Source organism: Suricata suricatta, chromosome 6, assembly GCF_006229205.1.
Source record: "Suricata suricatta isolate VVHF042 chromosome 6, meerkat_22Aug2017_6uvM2_HiC, whole genome shotgun sequence".
Lineage (NCBI taxonomy): Eukaryota > Metazoa > Chordata > Mammalia > Carnivora > Herpestidae > Suricata > Suricata suricatta.
The window spans coordinates 129,308,934-129,315,567 of NC_043705.1; the positions used below are offsets into that span (position 1 = coordinate 129,308,934).

Below are 6,634 nucleotides of genomic sequence, written 5' to 3' on the forward strand. Positions count from 1 at the left end.
GAAATGAATATATAGATAAAAGAATGATATATAATTTGGGACCAGCATTGAAACAGACCGAACAGAGCTAGGACTGAGCTCAGGGACAACATTTTACTTTACAGTTATAGTTACACTTTATATGACAGTCAACCTATCATTTCATGCTTATGCTGAATTTTTAAAAGGCTCCATAAATAGGTCATAATGGTTTATGCTCCTGATCAACCATATGCACACTTATATTAATAACATGAGGAGGTTAATTCATTCAGAAGTGGCCTATTTGCCCACTGCTGAGGACCAAGCACTCTGTGAGCAGCTAAGCTGCGTCTGACATGGGTCCCCATCTCAAAGAGGTTGCTGTGGAGTGTGACAGCATTAACAAACCTGTGCCCTATCGAGGCACAAGGCACAATGACTAAGTGTGCCTGGAAACAGACTTCACAAGGAGGATACTAGTCTATCTCATTTGAAGGAGGAGTTGGGTGCTGTGTGTGGATAAATGTGGAAAGACATTTCACGCAGCAGAGATGATATCTGGAAAGAAAGGAGGCAAGGGACAATGATTTTTTTTTACCCAAGTTTGTTTACTCAGGGAGGTAACAGGTTGACCTTGCAGAACTCAAACTTACTTGATTCAAAACAGACCATTTCTTCTTTCTCCACAATCGATCCTTTTCAGAATCACTGTAGCAGTCACTTAATCATTAAAAATAAACCATAGGAAATAATTTTATGCTCCCCCTGCCTCCTCATTTCCCTCACATAGTCATAGTTTCACATGGATCTCTTCTTTTCCATATCTACTCCTATTAGGCGATGGGACAGCTGATGGGTGACACATTCTGAATATTAATTCATATAGCCAGGGGTTTGAATGCCAGCTCCAGCTTTTACTACATCTCTGACATCTCACATGTTATCAACTAAGTGTACTAAACCTTGGTTTCAGCGGCCTTATTGAAATGGTTAATCTTATGTGTCAACTAGGCAAGGCTATGGTGCCCAGTTATTTGGTCAAACACCTAGATAATATGTGTGAAGTGATATATTGTTTTAGATGTGATTAACATTTACACTCAGTAGATCTTGTGTAAAGCTGATTATCCCCCATAAAGTAAAGGTCAACCAGTTAAAAGCTTTAAGAGCAAAAATTGAGGTTTCTAGAAGGAGAAGGAATTCTGCCAGGAGTTTGTAACATAGAAATTCTGTCTGCATTTCTAGTCTGCCACCAGATTTTGGAGTTTGTAGCCCCCACAATCACGGAAGTCAATTCCTTAAAATAAATCTCTCTCTACCTCTTTGCTTCCCTGTCGCTACCTCTATCCTGTTTGTCTCTTTGTGTGTGTGTGTGTGTGTGTGTGTGTGTGTGTGTGTGTGTCTTTAAAATATTGGTTCTGTTTCCCTGGTACAGTGTACAAAATGATTTTAGATAGTATTTTTGTTTTATTATCTGTATTATTGTTCTGCTTTATTCTGTAGATGGAATGGTTTTAATACTCCATAAAGAGATTCCCTAGCCTGCAATACTGAGTTACCACTGAGTTCTCTCCACAGCTGCAGGAATGACCTTTCTACAGAATAAAGTTCTAATCATCGTAGGAGCAATAAGAATAGTAACAGCATTGATAGTTGAAATTTGAGTAGAATTTGGTACTGTGTTCACTACATAAATGTTATTATTTTATTTAAACCTGAAAAACTCATAAATGGTACATATGTGTGTATACATTCATCCACACATTTCAAATATGAAAACCATTAATTTGGCCAAGGTGAAGCAGTTGCACAGTGTGGAGGGAGGGTGCAAGCCAAGCTCTGCCTCATTCCATCACCCATCATTTAACCACACTTCAATGTCCTTTCAGATTTAACACTTAAGAGGTTCTCCCCCTGCCCCCGCTAAGCCACCTGCCCCATATCCTTCCTTTTCCTCAAATAATATTTTGTTCCCTCTGCTTGAAAAATCCATGCACATTAAGATATCTGGGGGGATTTTTGTTTGTTTGGTTTTTGTGGGGGTTTTTGGTGCCTTTCCCCTATTTCCTACTATACATCAGGCAAACTGTTCCAAACGCTATAGAATTCTGATTAAAATGAGCCTTTTCTGGGAAGGCTTTCCTGACAACCAATCTACTTAAAGACGGGGTGTGTCTTCCTCTTCCTCCATGTAACCAAAGTGACACATACACTCCTGCGTTACAGTATTTCTTATATTCTACTTTGGTTATTTTCACCTACTCCTTTAGAATCTGTAATATACAAAGTCAAAACAAGGACATGACCGATTTAATTTTCTATTCAATTACCTAGCTGAGAATCTGACTGTTAAAATGCATCGTTGATACATGAATGCACAAATAAAGTAAGTTTGGGAATATGAGGTAATTTTTTTAAAAAAAGGTTTTGCTTTTTTAAATGCCAGCAATGTAGTGATTAAATTAAATTTTAATAAATTATTTTTAGTATATAGGCTGAGAATGCTGATAATAAGAATTAGGCTAGGCAAAATTAAGTAAAATATAATTTCTTAATTTAATTACATCTGAAGGGCTTTATATTTTTCTGAATTTACAGATTTTGGGGAAAAAAAGAAGGACCTATTTAATGACTTAAATTGATTAGACATTCTGGAACTTTTGAAATCCACAGGATAATTATACAAATTTCTACTTAGCTTCATATCTCTGACCAAGAGTCAAAAAGGAAAAAAAAATGAAAATTTCTAACTTCAGGCAAAAATAAGCATCCCACTAATTACTATGAGTCAATTATATTACATAAGCATGAAATTCTGATAGCGAAGAACTACATTATGCATGCCTAATGATTCCCAAAATGGAAGTGGATTTGCACAAATAAAAGGACTCCATAGCAGTTATAAAAGAAAATATGAAAATAGATTGCTATCAAACAGAACATCAGCATGTAAAGTGTGACAGCTAGTTACCTCTTCATGTGACACAAATTAAAAATCTCTTACATGTGAAAAAACACAAGAATGTTTTAGTGTGAATGCGCACAGCGATTTGAGATTATTCAGGCAAATAAACTTCTAATTTTCTTTTAACTCCAAATGATTAGTTAAAACATAAAGGCATGGTACAACTAATAATAAAGGAAAGTTCTGTGAGGTGTTGTCAAGAGTGGGCTTCTTTTCTTTAAGTTTTAATTTTTAAAAAATCCCAGATTCAGTCTCTGAATTTTTCCTTTAGTTCCTTGTTAGGTTTAAGGACAGAGATATCATTTCCTTGATATGTCTCAGTTTTCTCATCTGTAATATGAGGATGAGAATAATTATTTTCAGATCTCACAAAGATGACACAAATGTCAAAGATATTAATCCCTATGAGAGTATTTTGGAAATAATAAAATATAGCATTGATATTGCTATTATCAACATGGCTATTTCTATGATTTTTGACCAAAAAATGTGATATCATCCCAGAGCATAAAGTATAAGGGATGGGAAAATCATTTAGTGAATTTAGTTCCTGGAAAATATGATTTTAAATTTGGATTTAGAAATTAATTCATGCTAAAATTTTAGTATAGTATTGAAAAATGCATACTTGGAGGGAAAAAAATATGCAGAGTATTTCACTTTCTGCCCCTGAACGCTGCCAAGGAAGCATCATTAAACTCTCCTCTTCCACTGCCATCAAGTCTAAGTTAGAGTCCCCCGAGGAGCCTGAACAGCTACAGAAGCTTTTCATCAGAGGTTTGAGGTCTGAAACAACCAATGAGAGTCTGAGGAGTCATTTTGAGCTTACAGACTGTGTGGGGATGATTTCCAAACACCAACCACTCCAGAAGTTTTGGGTTTGTCACATATGCTCCTGTGGAGGAGGTGGGTGCAGCCATGAAATCAAGGCCACACAGGTGGATGGAAGTGCTGTGGAACCAAATTGGGATGTCTCAAGATTCTCAAAGACCTGGTGCCCATTTAACTGTGAAAAAGATTTGTGTCGGTGGCATTAAAGAAGAAGCTGAAGAACATCACCTACGAGATTATTGTGAACAGTATGGGAGAATTGAAGAGACTGAAATCATGACTGACTGAGTTAGTGGCAAAAAGAGAGGTATTGCTTTTGTAACATTTGATGAGCAAGACTGTAGACAAGATGGTCATTCAAAAATACCGTCCTGTGAGTGGCCACAACTGTGAAGTAAGGAGAGCCGTACCTAAGCAGGAGATGACTAGTGCGTCATCCAGTCAAAGAGATCCAAGTGGTTCTGGAAACTTTGGTGGTGGTCATGGGGGTGGTTTTGGTGGGAATGACAACTTTGGTCATGGAGGAAACTTCGGTGGGCAAGGTGGCTTGGATGGCAGTCAAGGTGGTGGTAGATATGGTGGCAGTGGGGATGGCTGGAGTAGACTTGGTAATGTTGGAAACAACTCTGAAGGTCGTGGAAGCTATAATGACTTTGGCAATTACAACCATCCATCTTCAAATTTTGTACCCATGAAAGGAGCAACTTTTGGAGGCAGAAGCTCTGCCCCCTATGGTGATGGAGGCCAACACTTTGTCAGACCATGAAACCCGTGGCTCTGGTGGTTCCAGCAGCACAGTAGCTATAGCAGTGGCAGAAGGTTTTAATTACTGGCAGGAAACAAACCTTAGCAGGAAAGGAGAGCCAGAGAAGTGACAGGAAAACTGCAAGTTTCAACAGACTTGTGAACCCAGCCAAGCACAGTGGTGGCAGGGCCTAATGGCCACAAAGAAGACATGTTTTAGACAATACTCATGTGTATGGGCAAAAAAATGAGCTCTATATTTGTGACTAATTGTATAACAAGTTATTTTAGTTTCTGTTTTTTGTAAAGTGTAAAGCATTCCAACAAAGGGTTTCAATGTAGAGTTGCTATTGTTTTTTTGATTGTTTGTTTTTGGTTTTGCACCCATGATGTTGATTGCTAGATGTAAGAGTCTGATTATGATGCTGAATAAATGTGTGTGTGTGTGTGTGTGTGTTTATGTGCTGTGTAAAGTTAGTCTACTCTGAAGACACCTTGGTGAACTACCCCAACAGTGTAAAATATGAATCCCTTCGGGGTGATGCCAGGTTCCATTTGACATTTATTTGACATGTATTTATTTATTTTACATTATCTGGTTGGGCACAGAAGCCCTTGTCTCCACAAACTTTGGTGTGGTTGAACTGACAGTTAATGTGTTGTGACCTGGCGTTCACTATTAAAAGGGTCACCCAAGCAAAGTACTGGAGTTTATTTGGTTATTAATATGATTGTTGGCACATTCTATGCTATATATATATATATATATATATATATATATATATATATAAATTGAATTATGGTATCAGATAAAATTAAAGATGGGATTAAAGCTTGTGTATCATCCATTATCATATATAATCAATAAACAATTTAATATTCTCTTGAAAAAAATAGAGTAAACCATGAATTTCTCAGATTGGCTTATGTAGTTGAATCATCACTAAATGATTACATTAAGCAGAAGCTGAAGCAGTTTATCTTCAAGGCATCTGATAAGGGACTAAGACTCAGAGACAGAGTGCAAGTCATTGGTGTTGGAGAAAGTCAAGTGCTAAATTCAAGCATTCTTACCAACTTCAGACATAAGAGGTGGGACTGAGTTTGAGGTCTCAGATGATTCCAGAATAAAGCTGGAGAATGAAAGCACTAAAAAAAGCTTTTCCTGACATTTTTACTCAGGTTTTTAAAGGACATACCTGTTTATTGAAGGTGAATAGATAAAGTAAGGAGCATCTCCTTCAAGTAATCTGTCCATTTCCCCACACTGTTTTTCATAGGCAAGTGATTCTAAAAATAATCCAACGACCTTTGGAACACATATGGTTCATAGTATATGGTGGTAGTGGCTTCTCATGTACCCTTGTATGACTGCCATTGTGCCACCCACCCTGGGCATTTGGGAGGAGGAAGACTTGACTTTCATCTGTATGATCTGAAGAAGCAGGATGCTATGGACTAAGTTGTGTCCCCAGTCAAATTCATATGCTAAAGTCCTACCTCCCTCCTGCCAAACACACAATATCATGGTATTTGGAGATGGGGCCTTTGGGAGGCAATCAAGTTTCCATGAGGTCAGGAGTATCAATTATCCTGCTGATGGGATTGGTGTCCTTAAAATTAAGAGCAGAGGGCTTGCTGTCTCAAGCTCTCAGCCATGTGAGGACAAAGGTGGGCATCTCCAAACCAAGAAGACGTTGTCACCAGAGCCAAGTAGGCTGGTACTTTCATCTTGGACTTCCAACCACCAGACCTGTGAGAAATAAATGTCTGTTGCTAAAGCCACTCAGTGTACAGTATTTTGTTATAGCAGCCCAATATAAAACACAGGACGGTCACCCAAGTAATCCAGGACTGGATCTAGGATTCAGAATCTCTAGAGTAGTATATCTGACCAGAGATCTCAACACGAGAGATCTAATCACTGGTCTCTTTTCCTTAAGGTTATTGTAAATAGTTCATCACTTTTTTCTTTAATTTCAAGTTTTTATTTAAGTTCTAGTTAGTTAACACTATGGTAAAATTGACTACAGATGCAGAATTCGGTGACTCATCACTGATATAAACATCCAGTGCTCATTACAAGTGCCCTTTTTGATGCCCCGTCACTCATCTAGTCCACCTCCACCGTGT

General features: G+C 37.9%; 1 pseudogene; it reads left to right on the top strand.

The window, feature by feature from the left end:
* Positions 1 to 3,546: 3,546 nt before the first annotated feature.
* Positions 3,547 to 4,523, top strand: LOC115293555 (annotated as a pseudogene).
* Positions 4,524 to 6,634: the final 2,111 nt, after the last annotated feature.